This window comes from Bactrocera oleae, chromosome 3, assembly GCF_042242935.1.
Source record: "Bactrocera oleae isolate idBacOlea1 chromosome 3, idBacOlea1, whole genome shotgun sequence".
NCBI classification, from domain to species: Eukaryota; Metazoa; Arthropoda; class Insecta; order Diptera; family Tephritidae; genus Bactrocera; species Bactrocera oleae.
The window spans coordinates 55,415,715-55,441,736 of record NC_091537.1 but is presented as its reverse complement, the minus strand read 5'-3'; the positions used below and the strand labels follow the sequence as shown (position 1 = coordinate 55,441,736).

Sequence of the window (26,022 nt, the reverse complement as noted above, 5' to 3'; positions counted from 1 at the left end):
TAATATATGTAAATGTTCGTTAGGATATTCTGTCATACAAAAAAGTTTTTCAAACAAGAACTTGATTTCGATCGGTCAGATTGTATGACAGCTATATGCTATAGTCGTTCGATATCGCGATTTCGATAAATTAAAAGCTTCTTGGGGAAGAAGGACGTGTGCAAACTTCAGATCGATATCTCAAAAAGTGAGGGAGAGAGTTCGCGTATATACACACAGATAAACAAACGGACATAGCTAAATCGTTCGTCACACTGATTATATGAATATAGTGATGCGGCAATATAGCAAAGCATCATATTCGAGTGTCCGAGCAATTTAAATTTTGATATTTCATGAGTGCAAAACTGTCAAAATCGGCATCAGAAAAATGTATGATGGAAAATTTAAAGTTAAGATATTGTTTATTTTAGTTTTTAATTAAAATAAAATATATATAATATATGTAAACAAAAAAACCAAATAAGTGAAATATTATAATACATTATAAAACGAAAAATGGCCAACCAAGTCCCGGCAACAGAGCTTATAAAGGAAGCCGCAAGGATTAAACCTTACTATGGCATAAACAAGGAATACGATCTCTTATCCTTCTTGAGAGAAGTCGAAATTATTCTTCCTCTGTTCTATAAGAACCCGGCGCTTAAACAATTCATTTTCGAGAGACACATCTGGACTAAAATTCAGGGAGCAGTGCTTCAAGTCATCAGGACATTGGGTCCATCTGCAACATGGAACGAAATTAAAGCGGAATTAATAAAAAACTTTTGAGTCAAGGAAACCTATCATGGCCTTTATAACCAAACCATTTGCACCAAATATACCAACGTGAGTAATTACTACAATAGTATAAAGTATATATTAGATAAATTAAATAATAAGTTTGAATTCGACCAAACAAAACCTGTAGAGCTTTCTCCTAGCGTCAACGAATCATTAATTTTAAAAACATTTCTAAACGGCATAGATAAGGTAGCATCATTCATAGTAGGAACATAAATAATCTGAGGGAAGCCTATTATACACTCGAAGAAAAAGGGTTTAATTTCACGATACGATAATAACTACAATAGACAGTCACGTACCCTAATACAATTTAGGCAGAATTTCAGACCTTCAGGCCATCAAGATCAGTCCCAAGGGCAACACAGCCAACACTACTATAATTCAGGACAACGAGACCGTTCTTCTGGTTCTCAAGACAATACAGGCAAAATTATCATAACTCAGGACAACATGTTCGCTTCTCCAGGCAATATAGGCAACCCGATCAATTATCCAGACAAATGAGACATAATTTTTACATCGCACCAGAGCCGATGGAGGTAGACCACATCCAATAGACAAATTTTTAGCCACCCATCGACATGTGTACCGATAGTAGAACTCACTATAGGAAAGGTTAAAATTAGATGCTTGCTAGACAATGGCTCAACGAAATCATTATTAAATAAATTCTGTTTACCACAATATAAGAGAATAAAGCTAGAAAATATTTTTACATTTAATACCTTAAGCCGGCAAACACAAGTTAAATACGAAATTATAACAGAATTACCGAAAGAATGTAATGACGAAAACTTAATGAGCTGGAAGCTCACAGATTTCAAAGCAACAAATTTTGAAGAGATAATAGGTAATAATATCCTTACACCCTTAAAGGCACATATAAGCATCGAGGACGAATACCTCGAAATCAATAACATACGAACGAAATTCGTTGGTACATGCCCATTTAATATCAACGAAGTACATGCACTTGAAACAATTAATGCCGACGAAGAACTTTATAAAAAGTTAATTAGAGAGGATACGAATTCCGAGGAAGCAGAACACCTCAAAACTATCATATCAAAAAATAGTGATTTATTCTTTCAGGATGGGCAAAAACTATCGCATTCTCACACAATACAATACGAAATCGTTACAACAACCGATAAACCCATATATTCCGAAATATACAGGTATCCCCAAATAAACGAGCAGGAAATAAAAAGGCAAATAACAGAAATGGTATAATCACAGAGAGTAACTCCCCTTTCAATTCACCCTTGTGGATTGTGCCCAAAAAGTTATTATATATAAAAAAGTGGCGCATCGTTATTGATTACAGGAAACTAAACGAAGTTACGGTAGACGATAAATTTTCAATTCCAAACATCGAAACTATTCTCGAAAAATTAGGCTCAGTACTTCACGACACTCGACTTAGCAAAAGAACTTCACCATGACCGAAAGAAAACGGTATTTTCCACACCATTTAGGCATTATGAATTCAGAAGGATGCCTTTCGGATTAAAGAATGCCCCGCCAACCTTTCAACGATTAATGAATTCATTATTAAGAGATTTAATTGGCGTGATATGCGTCTTATACCTAGACGATATCCTAATATTTAGCATAAATAAAATTTTCGAAAGGTTGAGAAAATATAATTTAAAATTATAAATAGATAAATGTAACTTCTTCGCTAAAACTACAGAATATTAAGGGCACGTATTGACTACAGAGGAAGTTAAACCAGGCACAGCAAAAATACAGGATATTAAAAAACTCCAATTACCAAAAACACAGAGGCAAATAAAATATTTTCTAGGTATCACCGGATATTTTAAGAAATTCGTGAAGGACTAAGCAAAAATTGCCTACGGCTTTACTAGATATCTTAAGAAAGACATCAAAATAAATTTGAAAGTCCCACAATATGTCGACTCATTTGAAAAATTAAAAATCCTTTTAGTAAACCCACCATATTAATATACCCAGATTTACATAAAAAGTTGATAACTTCCACCGACGCAAGTAATCATGCTATCGGAGCTGTCTTACTCCATGAAAGAAGATATGCCACCTTAGAAAAAGAACTCCTAGCAATAGTTTAGCCAGTAAATTACTTTAGGCCTTTCGTTTGGCTTAAGTCCAAATACAATGGCAAATACATAAATTCGAGACTCCCGAGATGGCTTTTAAAATTGGGCGAATATGACTTTAATATATGTTATGTCAAAGGAAAACAAAATAAAGTAGCAGACTTTTTGAGCAGAATAGATGTAAATACTGGCGAAATAATGCAATATCTGTTAACACAACTCATAACAATACCAATTAGGGTCCCTCATTAGAAGAAGACAGCATTAGTACCACTGCCACTATACATTCGCAAGCCGAGGAGCAAAACGACCATTTCCCCATCCTAGACACAGTAGTAAATCGTTTCCACACACAAATAATACTTACGCAACAAAAAAGTCAGGAAATAAAAATCATAACTTTAAAACGAAAAATTTGCTTAAATCAAGAAGATCTAGATGGAAAAGATGAGAATTTTCGAAATAGAAGAACCCAGACTGAGTACTCAAGAGAAAATGTTCAAAAGCTTAGAATGGTACAACAACTCTTTTCACTCAACTATAAAATGCAAACCAACCGAGGTTATAGATGGAAAAGTAAGCAATGAAAAAATTCAAAAACTTAGAAGACACCAAAAAAACGTATAATTGATAATAGAAATAAAAAAAGAGAAGATTACAATCGAACAGATGAAGAAGGATATTTTAAGAACTACAGAGCACTTAGGTGTAAAAATGAACTCAAATATAGGAAAAAAACGAAAAATAAATACAACACCCTCACCAACCACTATAAATAAAAATATGCAAACTCCCAAAAAAACTAAAAAAGAACCATTACCACCGCCTATTGTTGTAAATGGAATCAAATCGTATGAAACCTTATACTGCTTGATGAAAGAACATATAAATGAAAGTTCCTTTCAAATGAAATTAATCAACGACTCAACAGTCAAAATGAATTGTAGAGAATCAAATGATTATAAAGAAGCAATTAAGCTACTTAAAGAAAATCATATGGATTTTTATTCATATGAAAATAAACAAAAAAGACCAGTAAGGGTAATGGCTAAAAACCTGCACCACTCATGTAATCCTATCGTTGTTGGATCATTTTTAGCTGAAAAAGGGTTTAAAATTATCTCTGCTATCAATAAATTGTCATGGAAAGAAAAAAAGCCATTGAATATGTTTATGTTGACATTTAGCAACGAAGAAAACATAGAAAAAATAATGAAAATAAGTCATATACTTGGGTGTAAAGTGGAAATCCAACCAATGAAAGGAAATAAACTGATCCCCCAATGTAAAATTTGCCAGGCCTTTGGTCACACGCAAAATTATTGCTGCAAAGGGCCAAGATGTGTTAAATGTGCAGGCAATCATCTTACAGTAAATTGTGAAAAACCTCACAACCAAAGAGTAAAATGCGTCAATTGTGCGAGCCACATCCAGCGAATCACAGGGGATGCGTTGTAGCCAAATAACTGCAAAAAATCAAAAATAAAAAGATTGATAATCCCAATTTGAACAAACATATCCCAAAAAATATTGTAAAAGATGCATCAGAAATAAATAAAGCTGCCAGCGTTCAAAATAAAACGGACAACGTTCAAAAAAAAACCAACCTATGCCTCTGTAGCTGCATCAGGTACTGAAATGCAAGGTATTGATACCAAAAAAGGGGGTATTAGCCAAACCCTTCAACTCATTCTTGATAAAATGACCAACCTAGAAGACTCTTTTTCTAAAATCAATAAAAGGGTTAATAAACTTGAGGGCAGTACTAAAAAGACTGCACCTAATCAAAACAGAAGGTCTTGATGGCTAAAACAATTAAAATTATGTCATGGAATGCAAATGGGTTGCTCAACCATCACCAAGAAGTACAGGCAATCCTGGACATAAATAAACTAGACGTGTGCCTGATATTAGAAACGCACTTTACTAAACAATCTTTCATTAGATTTAAAGGATATAAAGTCTACCACACTATACATCCAGAAAATGCAGCAAGGGGAGGAAGTGCGGTAATAATCAATGAAAATCTCAACCATAATGAGCAAATGAAACTGAAAGCGGAAGATATACAAGCAACGGCAATAAACATTAAAACAAAGAATGGTAACATTACGGTAGTTAGCTTGTACAGCCCCCCGAAACACAATATTAAGTGTGATAGATATGAAGAGTTCTTCAAAAACATAGGAAAACGATTCATCATTGGTGGTGATTTTAATGCTAAACACACGCACTGGGGATCGAGGCTCATCACAACTAAAGGAAGGGAGTTATTAAAAGCGGTTCAAATATATCGGTGTGAAACCTTATCAACGGGCAAACCCACATACTGGCCTACTGACCCAAACAAGGTTCCTGATCTTATTGATTTCCTTATCATAAAAGATGTTTCAAGCAATTACATGAAAATAGAAGATCTTTTCGATTTAAATTCAGATCATTCGCCGATTGTTCTAACTTTAAGTGAAAACATTATAATGAAGCCAGCTAACCTATATCTGACTAACAAATGGACTGATTGGGAAAGCTTTAGAATTTTACTTGACCAAAGAATTGAATTAGCAGTTCCATTACAATCTGAAGAACAGTTAGATCTGGATGTAGAAAAACTGACCAATGATATCCAGTATTCAGCGTGGTAAAATGCATCTGAAGTTTGTTTAAGACCAAAAGGTAACAATTATCCTAAAGAAATATTGGAACTAATTTTTGAATAAAGAAAAGCGAGGAAAAAATGGCAACAATACAGAGTCCCACTAGATAAAACTAGACTGAATAACTTAACGTCTCAATTGAGAAACGAAATTAAACAATTTAAGAACGATACCATGAGTGCGTTTATATGTGAACTTACAAATGACTCAAGTACTGAATATTCACTTTGGAAGTCTACCAAAAGACTGAAAAGACCAATTATGCAAACCCCTCCAATTAAAAACATTGATGGTAGCTTTGCTACCCAACACGATGGATGACACTACACTGTTACCAAACATTATTGCATAAGAAAATATGGAAATACCACGGGTCACTCTAGCTGAAATCAAAAAAGAAATCAAAAATACCATGAACCCTAAAAAAGCTCCTGGTTTCGACCTGATCACCGGCCAGATACTTAGGGAACTACCAAGGAAAGCATTACTTAAAATAACCAATCTGATTAATGCATCATTTAGACGACAATATGTACCGTCATTATGGAAAGTGCCTGAAGTTATTATGATACCCAAACCTGGAAAGCTACCCCATGAAACCACATCATACCGACCAATTTCTCTGCTTCCGGTTATGTCCAAATTGTTTGAAAAACTTTTATTGAAAAGATTAAAACCAATAATTGATGAGAAAAATCTTATTCCAAATCATCAATTTGGTTTTCGGAATCAACACTCTACGATTGATCAGGTTCATCGAATAACTGATACAATAGAAAAAACATTAGAAGAAAAAAAAGTGTGCTCAGCAATATTCCTTGATGTAGCACAAGCTTTCGATAAAGTTTGGCATGTAGAATTGAACTATAAACTTAAAATGTTACTTCCAACACAATTCTCGAAAATTCTGAAATCATATATATCAGAACGCTATTTCAGAATCAAACAAGAGGACGCTTTTTCTGTCCTAAAAAAAATCCAAGCGGGAGTTCCGCAAGGTAGTGTATTGGGACCAGTTCTTTATCTCTTATATACTAGTGACCTACCAACATTTAACGAAAATATTGTTGCTACATTTGCTGATGATACTGAAATTTTAGCCGTTGGCGACAATAATATTGAGTCAACAGAAAAATTACAAAAAGCCATTGCAGAAGTACAACGCTGGACAACTACTTGGCGCATTAAGCTGAATGAAACCAAATCAGTGCATATCGATTTCACCAATAAACGTATACAGCACAAACCAATATTTATGAACAAAAATATAGTTCCGTATGAGAATACAGCAAAATATCTTGGTATGACCCTTGATACTAAACTTAGGTGGAAATCACATGTCAAAAAAAACGAGAAGAATTAAAACTTAAGTACAAAAAAATGTACTGGCTATTAGGCAGATATTCTGCCTTGTCAATATACAACAAGCTACTCTTGTATCAACAAGTCCTTAAACCGATCTGGACTTATGGTATTCAACTCTGGGGATGTACCAGTCAAAGCAACAGATTAATTATCCAAATATTTCAAAACAAAGTACTTCGTGGTATTGTTAATGCACCCTGGTACATTCGCAATGACAACTTGCATACGGATCTGAATGTAGAAACTGTTGACACCGTCATCAAAAAGTATGCTCAAAGTCATGCACAACGACTTCAACAACATATCAACATTGAGGCTCTCCAGCTCCTTAATAATGATGGCCTTACCAGAAGATTAAAGCGAGTAAAACCTTTCGAACTTGTGTAAAAAAAAACAAAAAAAAACAAAAAAATTAACTATAAAATAAAATAATCATTGTTCAGGTCTCACTAAAATAGTGACTATAATACATACATATGTATAAGTTTAATATCTGAAATGAATATCATAGGATAAGCATTTTGTAAATTTTAAAACCGTATAAATTTAAGTCAGAAACAAATAGTTTATTAGTATTAATTTACTAGATTGCTATAAAATAAATCCCCCAAAGGGGTGTTTTTACAAAATAAAAAAAAATATAGGAAATTACACTTAGATAATATACACCCAGCAAATATAAAAATACCAACTAAATTTTCAGGTACTCTGGACACTAATGCTTTTCACACTAATAAAACCACCACAGACAATTAAGGTTACACTCATCGTAGAGAAAATTGAAAACAATGAAGGCTACACAGAAATCGTTTTGGAAAACATGATTTTAATTCATAATTACAGCACATATTACACATCATAGACATATCCAAAATAAAATATATTATAAACACTTTAGAATCAAACATTGAAATTTTAACACACAATGAAAACTACGACTATATTCATAATGAACTGAACAGACTTATTTACAAAATGCCAACACTCGTAACACATAGAAACAAAAGAGGACTATTCAATATATATATTATACAAGTATTGTAGTAGGAACAGGAATGAAATGGTTATATGGCACAATGGAAATAGAGGAACATCTTAAAGTAATAGACGAAAACAACCATAGAGCCATTTCTAACTTAAATAGAAATATAGAAATAAATAACTTTTTCAATAAAAAAATTTACAGACATTAAAAAGAAAATAAAAGACGATAGAAAAAAATTGAAGCTGGTATAAACGGACTAGGCGTAAATAGACGCTTGGAGAAACAACTCATTTATTTCGATTTATTGTTAAAAGTAAGAATATTAAATGATAAAATTGATCAATTGCAAAATAAATATTGCCGCTTCCAGACTCAATATAATGAAAATATTTTAACAAAAGAAGAAATCATAAGGTATGATATAGACATGTTTAAATTACAAAATATAAAGTTATACACAGCACTGTATAAAAATAGTAAAATAATTTTTGTTATTCAAATACCAAATTAAATTATAAATGCTAGAAAATCTATGTTTACACCACTTCCTAACAATAGATCACAAGAGTTAGTATTCAGTACCGAAGAAGTTGTAAAAATAAATAATACTTGTGCATACTATTCATTTCAAGAAGACTTAATGAACATGTGATGTAGCTCCGCACACATTATTTAAACATAAATATCATTTTATTTGTACATGTATTATATATAAACATATATATATACATACAAGTATTTACAAATAAAATATTGACCGAAGCATTTAAACATAGATGCCTTTTCATTCATACTTGGAAGGTAGTAAAATGTTAAAAGACCGTAAGTAACATATTTATTGTAATAAAAAAATTCTTATATTTATAATAAATTATAATATAAGGCATTTCCCTTGCAATTAAAGGTTCTGCGACAGGCGTTAACAGCCATGGCTACAAAAGATATCCTTGGTCACCTTACAATCACGAATATATATATACATATTTATATGTTATATGTAAATACAAGTACTTATGTAGCGTATACGTGTTGGAGATGTGGTGCAAAAACATATGGCAAGACCCGGGATATCTCTCGTTGACAGCGGTGAACAGAAGTCGATGATAACACATGATGAGGTATAAAGCAAAACAAACGCATATTTTTTGTATTGTGAGGGTTACTTTCAGACATCACAGATTTATGAGGAAATTTTGAGCATTAGACTATTTACGCCAGCAAGCCATAAGGTAACTCTCACAAAACTCATAATAGTAATAAATTTGCATTACTCTCATTTGGAGGTTTCAGCTAGATGTGTTGCGAATGCATTTGCTTTATCGCAAGCATTTCTAGCCCATGTATTACTGTTAATTTTTAATGGCGCAACGTGACATGTTGGACGTTTAAGATATTTGGTAGCGAGTAATCATCTTTTTTATCAGTCGATAGTTGAGATAAGGATTTGTGTATTGACTCATTCTTAATATAAGTGATTTCTCGTTTCTCTCAGCTGCTGGTCTATTAAAGGGGTTTTGTCTAGTGATGAGCGTGTTGGTTGCCATATGTGAACCTATAATTTTCCGCTTTATCTCCGGAGTATTATCCCAAGCAGTTTGTTTAAGTTCTTTTGTAAACCTGTCAATTTCTAGCTCTAGGTGTTCGATTGTTGTGATTTGTGGACAGTTTATTGTAGCCTGAATTACTTGTTTGAACGAAGTGCAGTACATATTTTTGTTGTATAGTTTTAATTTTAGTTATTTTTTAATAACTGTTTCGATTAAGGTTAAATATATTGGGCAATGATCAGAGCTTAGATCAAAGCCCCCTTAAATTTCGTTAAAATTTTGGAATACTTTCTTAGGAATAAAGAAGTAGATTACATCGGGTATTTTGTTGGTATCCGTTGGCAACTAAGTTGGTCTTCCGGTCGATACAAACTCACATCCTGTTTCCTGAGCCGCCTGGAATAAGTCTCGTCCTTAGCTTTTGAAAGTAATGTGGCTGTGCCTCTCTCTCTCTTCTCTTTTTCCAAAACAATTTGAAGTTCTTCTTGGTGCTTTAATAATCCATTTGCGTTCCATGTCATAATTCGGAGAGCAACATTCATACCTTAGATTTCGTTTTGTTTTTATTTTTTTCGAAGTTATCTAAACGACTGCAAAGATCGAAATTGAAAATTTCTTGTTTATTTAACATCTCAAGAATTTGAGTCAATACGTCTATATTCAACTTAGTGTTGTTTGTGTTTATTAATTTTGAGTTACTTTTCGCAACTTCGAAAGAACTGCGCTTACTCGTCTGTACTCGATGTTAGTTGTTGTCATAATTTTTATTTCCGGTGGGCAGATTATTTGACGTACTGAACAAATTAATAGGGACTTTTTGTTTCGAATACTTTGAAGCTCTTTGATTACAATACATCCCCTGTGGTTTGCCGGATCGCTTTCGCCACAATTACTGCATTTGGGTTTTTCGGAAATCGATTTTGGACACTACCGTCACTTTTCCGTACGGTATACACAATTCGTATTGGCCGCTAAAGACCAATACGGCTACATACTAAACCCTTAAATGCATTGTCATTGCTTTTTATTTGCCTGCACGGAACCGCCGTTAAGCATTACACCGTAAGGTCAAGCTTAGCCATTCGGCTCGTCAGTCAGAGCTATAGCACACCACACTCTCACTCTATCCCACGCTAGTTTATTCTCGTTAGTGCTGCCGTTCCACTTGTTGCTTTTTGACATACTTTATCGATGTGCGTCTTGTAGCTAAGTTTAGTGTCTATCAATACTCCTAGATACGTCAGCGACTGCTGCATCATGATACTATAGCCGTCTATATTTAGTTTGATTAACTCAAGTTTCGTCTTGCTTGTGATGAGCATCGCTTCCGGTTTTTACCCCGCAAGTTGAAGGTTTGTTGCTGTGAGCCATTCTTTGATCGGTGCTTCCACATGATTGCAAAGGTTCTCAAGATGGCCGTGTTTTTTTGCCACTATAGTTATGGCAATATCATCCACGTATCCGATAATCTGAACCTGCTTAATGAGTGGACCTTGTGGAACTCCTCCCGTTACCGCATATTTTATTTGTCCTTCATCCGTATCATACAATAACAGGCGATTATATAGATAACTGCTTATAATCTTAATTAAGTAAGTCGGTGTTTCCTTACGTTCCAGGGCACTTATGATATGGGTTAAACGCGTTTTTGACTTAAATGTGACCACAACCCAGTATTTCTTTGTGCTATACATCCATCTAGTTCCTTCTATTGCCTTGTTAGCTATATCAGTGAGCTTCTTCGATATTGGTTATCAGACAGACCCTTCTTCTCTTTCTTAGTACAACTCTAATCGTAAACATATTATTTGCTCTAGTATCTCGCCAATCGTATCCAGCATACAAAGCGGTCGGTATGAGCTGGGCTCTCCTGCTGGTTTATTTGGTTTCTGCAACAAAGGCAGTCGTTGCTTTTTCCACATTTTCGGGAAAGCACCACGTAAGCAATTCAGTAAATCGTCTCGCATTGCGTTTAATGGCAATATGTAAGACCTTATTTGGAATACCATCCACGCCTAGGGTGGTATGTTGTGTTGGATATTTAATTCTATGTACAAGTATTAATACTATAAAAATGAAATATTTAAATTAAGACTTAAGGTTAGAACATACTGAATTAAATTAAATCACCACCTTGAGGCTTAAGAGGAAATAAGTGCTTCCGCCCTAATTATTTTCCCCCAGTGTCATCGTTTGTTCTGCTTTGCTTTTCTTCTTCTTTACGCATTCGTTGACGTTTTTCTTCCATGAGCCGTTGCTCTTCTATCAGCGTTAATCGTTCTTCAGCCTAGAAAATAGAGTAATATCATATTTAGGAATATATTTATATAAAACAAGATTCAAATAAGTATATAAGAATATTTTGTAATAATAAGTCTGTAAACATTTTAAAAAACGTTTAATTTTTTCTTACTCATTTGTCGGAAAAGTTCTGCATTTAAGACAAAATATTTAGAAGAATTATCATGAAACGCAAATTTATTCAGATTTCAATAGCGTGCAACTTCTGCTGAAGAGTAAATTTAATAATACTGAAATATTTGAAAGTTTTAGTTTCTCCATATTTGATGAATTAAAATAAATAAATAGAAATAAAGATATATGTAATAATTGTTTTTCGTGAAAAAGTAAACACAAAACAACAAAAAACGTTAACTTCGTTAACCTAATCTATAATACACTTCACAGGTGCATTTCTAATAGCAACAAACTACATGTATGACCAAATATGAAATCTGACAGCCTAACCGACCAATGGCTTACAGCCAATCGAAAACGTTTTACTAATTCTTTCTAACCATATTGTTTGATATAAACCGCCTTAAGTCGAATTTAGGATCTTATAAGAAAAAACATCTTTTATAAAGATTTTTATCTTGCTTTTGATTGGACAGTTTTAATGGCTATAATGGTCCGATCTTAACAAATTGTTCGAAGATTAGAGCCTTATTTTGGGCAATAATATATGTAAATGTTCGTTAGGATATTCTGTCATATAAAAAAGTTTTTCAAACAAGAACTTGATTTCGATCGGTCAGATTGTATGACAGCTATATGCTATAGTCGTTCGATATCGCGATTTCGATAAATTAAAAGCTTCTTGGGGAAGAAGGACGTGCGCAAACTTAAGATCGATATCTCAAAAAGTGAGGGACTCGTTCGCGTATATACACACAGATAAACAAACGGACATAGCTAAATCGTTCGTCACACTGATTATATGAATATAGTGACGCGGCAATATAGCAAAGCATCATATTCGAGTGTACGAGCAATTTAAATTTTGATATTTCATGAGTGCAAAACTGTCAAAATTGGCATCAGAAAAATGTATGATGGAAAATTTAAAGTTAAGATATTGTTTATTTTAGTTTTTAATTAAAATAAAATATATATAATATATGTAAACAAAAAAAACCAAATAAGTGAAATATTATAATACATTATAAAGCGAAAAATGGCCAACCAAGTCCCGGCAACAGAGCTTATAAAGGAAGCCGCAAGGATTAAACCTTACTATGGCATAAACAAGGAATACGATCTCTTATCCTTCTTGAGAGAAGTCGAAATTATTCTTCCTCTGTTCTATAAGAACCCGGCGCTTAATCAATTCATTTTCGAGAGACACATCTGGACTAAAATTCAGAGAGCAGTGCTTCAAGTCATCAGGACATTGGGTCCATCTGCAACATGGAACGAAATTAAAGCGGAATTAATAAAAAACTTTTGAGTCAAGGAAACCTATCATGGCCTTTATAACCAAACCATTTGCACCAAATATACCAACGTGAGTAATTACTACAATAGTATAAAGTATATATTAGATAAATTAAATAATAAGTTTGAATTCGACCAAACAAAACCTGTAGAGCTTTCTCCTAGCGTCAACGAATCATTAATTTTAAAAACATTTCTAAACGGCATAGATAAGGTAGCATCATTCATAGTAGGAACATAAATAATCTGAGGGAAGCCTATTATACACTCGAAGAAAAAGGGTTTAGTTTCACGATACGATAATAACTACAATAGACAGTCACGTACCCTAATACAATTTAGGCAGAATTTCAGACCTTCAGGCCATCAAGATCAGTCCCGAGGGCAACACAGCCAACACTACTATAATTCAGGACAACGAGACCGTTCTTCTGGTCCTCAAGACAATACAGGCAAAATTATCATAACTCAGGACAACATGTTCGCTTCTCCAGGCAATATAGGCAACCCGATCAATTATCCAGACAAATGAGACATAATTTTTACATCGCACCAGAGCCGATGGAGGTAGACCACATCCAATAGACAAATTTTTAGCCACCGATCGACATGTCTACCGATAGTAGAACTCACTATAGGAAAGGTTAAAATTAGATGCTTGCTAGACAATGGCTCAACGACATCATTATTAAATAAATTCTGTTTACCACAATATAAGAGAATAAAGCTAGAATATATTTTTACATTTAATACCTTAAGCCGGCAAACACAAGTTAAATACGAAATTATAACAGAATTACCGAAAGAATGTAATGACGAAAACTTAATGAGCTGGAAGCTCACAGATTTCAAAGCAACAAATTTTGAAGAGATAATAGGTAATAATATCCTTACACCCTTAAAGGCACATATAAGCATCGAGGACGAATACTTCGAAATCAATAACATACGAACGAAATTCGTTGGTACATGCCCATTTAATATCAACGAAGTACATGCACTTGAAACAATTAATGCCGACGAAGAACTTTATAAAAAGTTAATTAGAGAGGATACGAATTCCGAGGAAGCAGAACACCTCAAAACTATCATATCAAAAAATAGTGATTTATTCTTTCAGGATGGGCAAAAACTATCGCATTCTCACACAATACAATACGAAATCGTTACAACAACCGATAAACCCATATATTCCGAAATATACAGGTATCCCCAAATAAACGAGCAGGAAATAAAAAGGCAAATAACAGAAATGGTATAATCACAGAGAGTAACTCCCCTTTCAATTCACCCTTGTGGATTGTGCCCAAAAAGTTATTATATATAAAAAAGTGGCGCATCGTTATTGATTACAGGAAACTAAACGAAGTTACGGTAGACGATAAATTTTCAATTCCAAACATCGAAACTATTCTCGAAAAATTAGGCTCAGTACTTCACGACACTCGACTTAGCAAAAGAACTTCACCATGACCGAAAGAAAACGGCATTTTCCACACCATTTAGGCATTATGAATTCAGAAGGATGCCTTTCGGATTAAAGAATGCCCCGCCAACCTTTCAACGATTAATGAATTCAATATTAAGAGATTTAATTGGCGTGATATGCGTCTTATACCTAGACGATATCCTAATATTTAGCATAAATAAAATTTTCGAAAGGTTGAGAAAATATAATTTAAAATTATAAATAGATAAATGTAACTTCTTCGCTAAAACTACAGAATATTAAGGGCACGTATTGACTACAGAGGAAGTTAAACCAGGCACAGCAAAAATACAGGATATTAAAAAACTCCAATTACCAAAAACACAGAGGCAAATAAAATATTTTCTAGGTATCATCGGATATTTTAAGAAATTCGTGAAGGACTAAGCAAAAATTGCCTACGGCTTTACTAGATATCTTAAGAAAGACATCAAAATAAATTTGAAAGTCCCACAATATGTCGACTCATTTGAAAAATTAAAAATCCTTTTAGTAAACCCACCATATTAATATACCCAGATTTACATAAAAAGTTGATAACTTCCACCGACGCAAGTAATCATGCTATCGGAGCTGTCTTACTCCATGAAAGAAGATATGCCACCTTAGAAAAAGAACTCCTAGCAATAGTTTAGCCAGTAAATTTCTTTAGGCCTTTCGTTTGGCTTAAGTCCAAATACAATGGCAAATACATAAATTCGAGACTCCCGAGATGGCTTTTAAAATTGGGCGAATATGACTTTAATATATGTTATGTCAAAGGAAAACAAAATAAAGTAGCAGACTTTTTGAGCAGAATAGATGTAAATACTGGCGAAATAATGCAATATCTGATAACACAACTCATAACAATACAAATTAGGGTCCCTCATTAGAAGAAGACAGCATTAGTACCACTGCCACTATACATTCGCAAGCCGAGGAGCAAAACGACCATTTCCCCATCCTAGACACAGTAGTAAATCGTTTCCACACACAAATAATACTTACGCAACAAAAAAGTCAGGAAATAAAAATCATAACTTTAAAACGAAAAATTTGCTTAAATCAAGAAGATCTAGATGGAAAAGATGAGAATTTTCGAAATAGAAGAACCCAGACTGAGTACTCAAGAGAAAATGTTCAAAAGCTTAGAATGGTACAACAACTCTTTTCACTCAACTATAAAATGCAAACCAACCGAGGTTATAGATGGAAAAGTAAGCAATGAAAAAATTCAAAAACTTAGAAGACACCAAAAAAACGTATAATTGATAATAGAAATAAAAAAGAGAAGATTACAATCGAACAGATGAAGAAGGATATTTTAAGAACTACAGAGCACTTAGGTGTAAAAATGAACTCAAATATAGGAAAAAAACGAAAAATAAATACAACACCCTCACCAACCACTATAAAGAAAAATATGCAAACTCCCAAAAAAACTAAAAAAGAACCATTACCACCGCCTATTGTTGTAAATGGAATCAAATCGTATGAAACCTTATACTGCTTGATGAAAGAACATATAAATGAAAGTTCCTTTCAAATGAAATTAATCAACGACTCAACAGTCAAAATGAATTGTAGAGAATCAAATGATTATAAAGAAGCAATTAAGCTACTTAAAGAAAATCATATGGATTTTTATTCATATGAAAATAAACAAAAAAGACCAGTAAGGGTAATGGCTAAAAACCTGCACCACTCATGTAATCCTATCGTTGTTGGATCATTTTTAGCTGAAAAAGGGTTTAAAATTATCTCTGCTATCAATAAATTGTCATGGAAAGAAAAAAAGCCATTGAATATGTTTATGTTGACATTTAGCAACGAAGAAAACATAGAAAAAATAATGAAAATAAGTCATATACTTGGGTGTAAAGTGGAAATCCAACCAATGAAAGGAAATAAACTGATCCCCCAATGTAAAATTTGCCAGGCCTTTGGTCACACGCAAAATTATTGCTGCAAAGGGCCAAGATGTGTTAAATGTGCAGGCAATCATCTTACAGTAAATTGTGAAAAACCTCACAACCAAAGAGTAAAATGCGTCAATTGTGCGAGCCACATCCAGCGAATCACAAGGGATGCGTTGTAGCCAAAGAACTGCAAAAAATCAAAAATAAAAAGATTGATAATCCCAATTTGAACAAACATATCCCAAACAAGTAAGGAAGGGCTAAGTTCGGATGTAACCGAACATTTTATACTCTCGCAAAGTCAAATGGTATACTCTTTTGAGATTTCTTTGTGGATCTTGCTGCCTTGTTCTATGTTGACCGATATTTTCGGTAAAAAGTCAGCTATAGGCACCGGGGTCCACATATTCAGTACCTAGGGCTTGAACAGTTTTGATTCGATTTAGACAATTTTTGCTCACAAGGTGGCATACTTTAAACGCATTATTCACGCAAAGTTTTACCCCGATACAATCATTGTTGCTTGATTTGCATACTGGAAAGTAAAAGAATCAAATATAATTTTAAATGGTGTTATATGGGAAATAGGCGTGGTTGTAATCCGATTTCGCCCATTTTCGCACTATAACATAGAAATATGAAAAGAACGTTACGCACGAATTTGGTTGAAATCGGTTAAGCAGATCTCAAGATATGGGTTTTCACCTAAAAGTGGGCTGTGCCACGCCCACTGTCTAATTTTGAACGCGATTCCTATAAGGTCATCTTATACCATCTCAGAGATAAAAATTAATGTCTCTGGCGTGTTTAGTGCTTGATTTATCGCGCTTTTAGTAGTTTTTAACAGTACCGTTATATGGGGAGTGGGCGGAGTTGCCACCCGATTTCAACTATTTTCACACCGTCAATAGAAGTGCTAAAAACATTTGCTTCTAGTGAATTTTGTTATTATAGCATAAGCGGTTTAGGAGATATGCACATTAAACCTATTAGAGGCGGGACCACGACCACTAAAAAATTTAACTGCAGATGCCCCTCCCTAATGTGATCCTGTGTACCAAATAACAGTCTTGTATCTTATTGCGGAGCTTAGTTATGGCAAGTTATTTGTTTTTGATTAATGGCGTTTTGTGGGCGTGGCAGTGGTCCGATTACGCCCATCTGCAATACCAACCGTCTCACGGTACCATGAAACATGCCTACCAAGTTTCATAAAGATATCTCAATTTTTACTCAAGTTAGAGCTTGCACGGACGGACGGACAGACGGACGGACGGACCGACAGTCACCCGGATTTCAACTCGTCTCTTCATCCTGATCATTTATATATATATAACCCTATATCTAACTCGATTAATTTTAGGTGATACAAACAACCGTTAGGTGAACAAAACTATTATACTCTGTAGCAACAGGTTGCGAGAGTATAAAAATATTGTAAAAGATGCATCAGAAATAAATAAAGCTGCCAGCGTTCAAAATAAAACGGACAACGTTCAAAAAAAACCAACCTATGCCTCTGTAGCTGCATCAGGTACTGAAATGCAGGGTATTGATACCAAAAAAGGGGGTATTAGCCAAACCCTTCAACTCATTCTTGATAAAATGACCAACCTAGAAGACTCTTTTTCTAAAATCAATAAAAGGGTTAATAAACTTGAGGGCAGTACTAAAAAGACTGCACCTAATCAAAAAAGAAGGTCTTGATGGCTAAAACAATTAAAATTATGTCATGGAATGCAAATGGGTTGCTCAACCATCACCAAGAAGTACAGGCAATGCTGGACATAAATAAACTAGACGTGTGCCTGATATCAGAAACGCACTTTACTAAACAATCTTTCATTAGATTTAAAGGATATAAAGTCTACCACACTATACATCCAGAAAATGCAGCAAGGGGAGGAAGTGCGGTAATAATCAATGAAAATCTCAACCATAATGAGCAAATGAAACTGGAAGCGGAAGATATACAAGCAACGGCAATAAACATTAAAACAAAGAATGGTAACATTACGGTAGTTAGCTTGTACAGCCCCCCGAAACACAATATTAAGTGTGATAGATATGAAGAGTTCTTCAAAAACATAGGAAAACGATTCATCATTGGTGGTGATTTTAATGCTAAACACACGCACTGGGGATCGAGGCTCATCACAACTAAAGGAAGGGAGTTATTAAAAGCGGTTCAAATATATGGGTGTTAAACCTTTTCAACGGGCAAACCCACATACTGGCCTACTGACCCAAACAAGGTTCCTGATCTTATTGATTTCTTTATCATAAAAGATGTTTTAAGCAATTACATGAAAATAGAAGATCTTTTCGATTTAAATTCAGATCATTCGCCGTTTGTTCTAACTTTAAGTGAAAACATTATAATGAAGCCAGCTAACCCATATCTGACTAACAAATGGACTGATTGGGAAAGCTTTAGAATTTTACTTGACCAAAGAATTGAATTAGCAGTTCCATTACAATCTGAAGAACAGTTAGATCTGGATGTAGAAAAACTGACCAATGATATCCAGTATTCAGCGTGGCAAAATACATCTGAAGTTTGTTTAAGACCAAAAGGTAACAATTATCCTAAAGAAATATTGGAACTAATTTTTGAAAAAAGAAAAGCGAGGAAAAAATGGCAACAATCCAGAGTCCCACTAGATAAAACTAGACTGAATAACTTAACGTCTCAATTGAGAAACGAAATTAAACAATTTAAGAACGATACCATGAGTGCGTTTCTATGTGAACTTACAAATGACTCAAGTACTGAATATTCACTTTGGAAGTCTACCAAAAGACTGAAAAGACCAATTATGCAAACCCCTCCAATTAAAAACATTGATGGTAGCTTTGCTAGAAATAACTATGAGAAAGCATCCAGATTTGCTGAACACCTTGAAACGATTTTTCAACCCTACACGATGGATGACACTACACTCTTACCAAACATTATTGCATAAGAAAATATGGAAATACCACGGGTCACTCTAGCTGAAATCAAAAAAGAAATCAAAAATACCATGAACCCTAAAAAAGCTCCTGGTTTCGACCTGATCACCGGCCAGATACTTAGAGAACTACCAAGGAAAGCATTACTTAAAATAACCAATCTGATTAATGCATCATTCAGACTACAATATGTACCGTCATTATGGAAAGTGCCTGAAGTTATTATGATACCCAAACCTGGAAAGCCACCCCATGAAACCACATCATACCGACCAATTTCTCTGCTTCCGGTTATGTCCAAATTGTTTGAAAAACTTTTATTGAAAAGATTAAAACCAATAATTGATGAGAAAAATCTTATTCCAAATCATCAATTTGGTTTTCGGAATCAACACTCTACACTTGATCAGGTTCATCGAATAACTGATACAATAGAAAAAACATTAGAAGAAAAAAAAGTGTGCTCAGCAATATTCCTTGATGTAGCACAAGCTTTCGATAAAGTTTGGCATGCAGAATTGAACTATAAACTTAAAATGTTACTTCCAACACAATTCTCGAAAATTCTGAAATCATATATATCAGAACGCTATTTCAGAATCAAACAAGAGAACGCTTTTTCTGTGCTAAAAAAAATCCAAGCGGGAGTTCCGCAAGGTAGTGTATTGGGACCAGTTCTTTATCTCTTATATACTAGTGACCTACCAACATTTAACGAAAATATTGTTGCTACATTTGCTGATGATACTGCAATTTTAGCCGTTGGCGACAATAATATTGAGTCAACAGAAAAATTACAAAAAGCCATTGCAGAAGGACAACGCTGGACAACTACTTGGCGCATTAAGCTGAATGAAACCAAATCAGTGCATATCGATTTCACCAATAAACGTATACAGCACAAACCAATATTTATGAACCAAAAAATAGTTCCGTATGAGAATACAGCAAAATATCTTGGTATGACCCTTGATACTAAACTTAGGTGGAAATCACATGTCAAAAAAAACGAGAAGAATTAAAACTTAAGTACAAAAAAATGTACTGGCTATTAGGCAGATATTCTGCCTTGTCAATATACAACAAGCTACTCTTGTATCAACAAGTCCTTAAACCGATCTGGACTTATGGTATTCAACTTTGGGGATGTACCAGTCAAAGCAACAGATTAATTATCCAAATATTTCAAAACAAAGTACTTCGTGGTATTGTTAATGCACCCTGGTACATTCGCAATGACAACTTGCATACGGATCTGAATGTAGAAACTGTTGACACCGTCATCAAAAAGTATGCTCAAAGTCATGCACAACGACTTCAACAACATATCAACATTGAGGCTCTCCAGCTCCTTAATAATGATGGCCTTACCAGAAGATTAAAGCGAGTAAAACCTTTCGAACTTGTGTAAAAAAAAAACAAAAAAAAAAACAAAAAAAAATTAACTATAAAATAAAATAATCATTGTTCAGGTCTCACTAAAATAGTGACTATAATACATACATATGTATAAGTTTAATATCTGAAATGAATATCATAGGATAAGCATTTTGTAATTTTAAAACCGTATAAATTTAAGTCAGAAACAAATAGTTTATTAGTATTAATTTACTAGATTGCTATAAAATAAATCCCCCAAAGGGGTGTTTTTACAAAATAAAAATAAAATATAGGAAATTACACTTAGATAATATACACCCAGCAAATATAAAAATACCAACTAAATTTTCAGGTACTCTGGACACTAATGCTTTTCACACTAATAAAACCACCACAGACAATTAAGGTTACACTCATCGTAGAGAAAATTGAAAACAATGAAGGCTACACAGAAATCGTTTTGGAAAACATGATTTTAATTCATAATTACAGCACATATTACACATCATAGACATATCCAAAATAAAAAATATTATAAACACTTTAGAATCAAACATTGAAATTTTAACACACAATGAAAACTACGACTATATTCATAATGAACTGAACAGACTTATTTACAAAATGCAAACACTCGTAACACATAGAAACAAAAGAGGACTATTCAATATATATATTATACAAGTATTGTAGTAGGAACAGGAATGAAATGGTTATATGGCACAATGGAAATAGAGGAACATCTTAAAGTAATAGACGAAAACAACCATAGAGCCATTTCTAACTTAAATAGAAATATAGAAATAAATAACTTTTTCAATAAAAAAATTTACAGACATTAAAAAGGAAATAAAAGACGATAGAAAAAAATTGAAGCTGGTATAAACGGACTAGGCGTAAATAGACGCTTGGAGAAACAACTCATTTATTTCGATTTATTGTTAAAAGTAAGAATATTAAATGATAAAATTGATCAATTGCAAAATAAATATTGCCGCTTCCAGACTCAATATAATGAAAATATTTTAACAAAAGAAGAAATCATAAGGTATGATATAGACATGTTTAAATTACAAAATATAAAGTTATACACAGCACTGTATAAAAATAGTAAAATAATTTTTGTTATTCAAATACCAAATTAAATTATAAATGCTAGAAAATCTATGTTTACACCACTTCCTAACAATAGATCACAAGAGTTAGTATTCAGTACAGAAGAAGTTGTAAAAATAAATAATACTTGTGCATACTATTCATTTCAAGAAGACTTAATGAACATGTGATGTAGCTCCGCACACATTATTTAAACATAAATATCATTTTATTTGTACATGTATTATATATAAACATATATATATACATACAAGTATTTACAAATAAAATATTGACCGAAGCATTTAAACATAGCTGCCTTTTCATTCATACTTGGAAGGTAGTAAAATGTTAAAAGACCGTAAGTAACATATTTATTGTAATAAAAAAATTCTTATATTTATAATAAATTATAATATAAGGCATTTCCCTTGCAATTAAAGGTTCTGCGACAGGCGTTAACAGCCATGGCTACAAAAGATATCCTTGGTCACCTTACAATCACGAATATATATATACATATTTATATGTTATATGTAAATACAAGTACTTATGTAGCGTATACGTGTTGGAGATGTGGTGCAAAAACATATGGCAAGACCCGGGATATCTCTCGTTGACAGCGGTGAACAGAAGTCGATGATAACACATGATGAGGTATAAAGCAAAACAAACGCATATTTTTTGTATTGTGAGGGTTACTTTCAGACATCACAGATTTATGAGGAAATTTTGAGCATTAGACTATTTACGCCAGCAAGCCATAAGGTAACTCTCACAAAACTCATAATAGTAATAAATTTGCATTACTCTCATTTGGAGGTTTCAGCTAGATGTGTTGCGAATGCATTTGCTTTATCGCAAGCACTTCTAGCCCATGTATTACTGTTAATTTTTAATGGCGCAACGTGACATGTTGGACGTTTAAGATATTTGGTAGCGAGTAATCATCTTTTTTATCAGTCGATAGTTGAGATAAGGATTTGTGTATTGACTCATTCTTAATATAAGTGATTTCTCGTTTCTCTCAGCTGCTGGTCTATTAAAGGGGTTTTGTCTAGTGATGAGCGTGTTGGTTGCCATATGTGAACCTATAATTTTCCGCTTTATCTCCGGAGTATTATCCCAAGCAGTTTGTTTAAGTTCTTTTGTAAACCTGTCAATTTCTAGCTCTAGGTGTTCGATTGTTGTGATTTGTGGACAGTTTATTGTAGCTTGAATTACTTGTTTGAACGAAGTGCAGTACATATTTTTGTTGTATAGTTTTAATTTTAGTTATTTTTTAATAACTGTTTCGATTAAGGTTAAATATATTGGGCAATGATCAGAGCTTAGATCAAAGCCCCCTTAAATTTCGTTAAAATTTTGGAATACTTTCTTAGGAATAAAGAAGTAGATTACATCGGGTATTTTGTTGGTATCCGTTGGCAACTAAGTTGGTCTTCCGGTCGATACAAACTCACATCCTGTTTCCTGAGCCGCCTGGAATAAGTCTCGTCCTTAGCTTTTGAAAGTAATGTGGCTGTGCCTCTCTCTCTCTTCTCTTTTTCCAAAACATTTTGAAGTTCTTCTTGGTGCTTTAATAATCCATTTGCGTTCCATGTCATAATTCGGAGAGCACCATTCATACCTTAGATTTCGTTTTGTTTTTATTTTTTTCGAAGTTATCTAAACGACTGCAAAGATCGAAATTGAAAATTTCTTGTTTATTTAACATCTCAAGAATTTGAGTCAATACGTCTATATTCAACTTAGTGTTGTTTGTGTTTATTAATTTTGAGTTACTTTTCGCAACTTCGAAAGAACTGGGCTTACTCGTCTGTACTCGATGTTAGTTGTTGACATAATTTTTATTTCCGGTGGGCAGATTATTTGACGTACTGAACAAATTAATAGGGACTTTTTGTTTCGAATACTTTGAAGCTCTTTGATTACAATACATCCCCTGTGGTTTGCCGGATCGCTTTCGCCACAATTACTGCATTTGGGTTTTTCGGAAATCGATTTTGGACACTACCGTCACTTTTCCGTACGGTATACACAATTCGTATTGGCCGCTAAAGACCAATACGGCTACATACTAAACCCTTAAATGCATTGTCATTGCTTTTTATTTGCCTGCACGGAACCGCCGTTAAGCATTACACCGTAAGGTCAAGCTTAGCCATTCGGCTCGTCAGTCAGAGCTATAGCACACCACACTCTCACTCTATCCCACGCTAGTTTATTCTCGTTAGTGCTGCCGTTCCACTTGTTGCTTTTTGACATACTTTATCGATGTGCGTCTTGTAGCTAAGTTTAGTGTCTATCAATACTCCTAGATACGTCAGCGACTGCTGCATCATGATACTATAGCCGTCTATATTTAGTTTGATTAACTCAAGTTTCGTCTTGCTTGTGATGAGCATCGCTTCCGGTTTTTACCCCGCAAGTTGAAGGTTTGTTGCTGTGAGCCATTCTTTGATCGGTGCTTCCACATGATTGCAAAGGTTCTCAAGATGGCCGTGTTTTTTTGCCACTATAGTTATGGCAATATCATCCACGTATCCGATAATCTGAACCTGCTTAATGAGTGGACCTTGTGGAACTCCTCCCGTTACCGCATATTTTATTTGTCCTTCATCCGTATCATACAATAACAGGCGATCATATAGATAACTGCTTATAATCTTAATTAAGTAAGTCGGTGTTTCCTTACGTTCCAGGGCACTTATGATATGGGTTAAACGCGTTTTTGACATAAAATGTGACCACAACCCAGTATTTCTTTGTGCTATACATCCATCTAGTTCCTTCTATTGCCTTGTTAGCTATATCAGTGAGCTTCTTCGATATTGGTTATCAGACAGACCCTTCTTCTCTTTCTTAGTACAACTCTAATCGTAAACATATTATTTGCTCTAGTATCTTGCCAATCGTATCCAGCATACAAAGCGGTCGGTATGAGCTGGGCTCTCCTGCTGGTTTATTTGGTTTCTGCAACAAAGGCAGTCGTTGCTTTTTCCACATTTTCGGGAAAGCACCACGTAAGCAATTCAGTAAATCGTCTCGCATTGCGTTTAATGGCAATATGTAAGACCTTATTTGGAATACCATCCACGCCTAGGGTGGTATGTTGTGTTGGATATTTAATTCTATGTACAAGTATTAATACTATAAAAATGAAATATTTAAATTAATACTTAAGGTAAGAACATACTGAATTAAATTATTTTCCCCCAGTGTCATCGTTTGTTCTGCTTTGCTTTTCTTCTTCTTTACGCATTCGTTGACGTTTTTCTTCCATGAGCCGTTGCTCTTCTATCAGCGTTAATCGTTCTTCAGCCTAGAAAATAGAGTAATATCATATTTAGGAATATATTTATATAAAACAAGATTCAAATAAGTATATAAGAATATTTTGTAATAATAAGTCTGTAAACATTTTAAAAAACGTTTAATTTTTTCTTACTCATTTGTCGGAAAAGTTCTGCATTTAAGACAAAATATTTAGAAGAATTATCATGAAACGCTAATTTATTCAGATTTCAATAGCGTGCAACTTCTGCTGAAGAGTAAATTTAATAATACTGAAATATTTGAAAGTTTTAGTTTCTCCATATTTGATGAATTAAAATAAATAAATAGAAATAAAGATATATGTAATAATTGTTTTTCGTGAAAAAGTAAACACAAAACAACAAAAAACGTTAACTTCGTTAACCTAATCTATAATACACTTTACAGGTGCATTTCTAATAGCAACAAACTACATGTATGACCAAATATGAAATCTGACAGCCTAACCGACCAATGGCTTACAGCCAATCGAAAACGTTTTACTAATTCTTTCTAACCATATTGTTTGATATAAACCGCCTTAAGTCGAATTTAGGATCTTATAAGAAAAAACATCTTTTATAAAGATTTTTATCTTGCTTTTGATTGGACAGTTTTAATGGCTATAATGGCCCGATCTTAACAAATTGTTCGAAGATTAGAGCCTTATTTTGGGCAATAATATATGTAAATGTTCGTTAGGATATTCTGTCATATCAAAAAGTTTTTCAAACAAGAACTTGATT

General features: G+C 33.7%; 2 long non-coding RNA genes across 6 annotated transcripts in view; one reads left to right on the top strand and one right to left on the bottom strand.

The window, feature by feature from the left end:
• LOC118681722 (uncharacterized) overlaps window positions 1–26,022 on the bottom strand; it is a 60,586-nt gene that overhangs the window by 12,595 nt on the left and 21,969 nt on the right. For all 3 annotated transcript variants that reach the window (XR_011395322.1, XR_011395324.1, XR_011395323.1), the window contains 2 exons: window positions 25,158–25,283; window positions 11,555–11,708 (listed from right to left, as the gene is read on the bottom strand). This is a non-coding gene — a long non-coding RNA (uncharacterized lncRNA). The remainder of the gene's footprint in view (window positions 1–11,554; window positions 11,709–25,157; window positions 25,284–26,022) is intronic.
• Window positions 526–25,163, top strand: LOC118681723 (uncharacterized). 3 transcript variants are annotated; one of them, XR_011395326.1, is made up of 7 exons: window positions 526–828; window positions 7,593–8,696; window positions 8,779–9,103; window positions 12,873–13,208; window positions 21,216–22,319; window positions 22,402–22,726; window positions 24,863–25,163. It is a non-coding gene; the product is annotated as an uncharacterized lncRNA (long non-coding RNA). The 3 variants fall into 3 exon arrangements; XR_011395327.1 differs by lacking the exon at window positions 24,863–25,163 and having other exon boundaries at window positions 8,779–8,992; window positions 9,044–9,103; window positions 22,402–23,154; XR_011395325.1 differs by lacking the exon at window positions 24,863–25,163 and having other exon boundaries at window positions 22,402–23,154.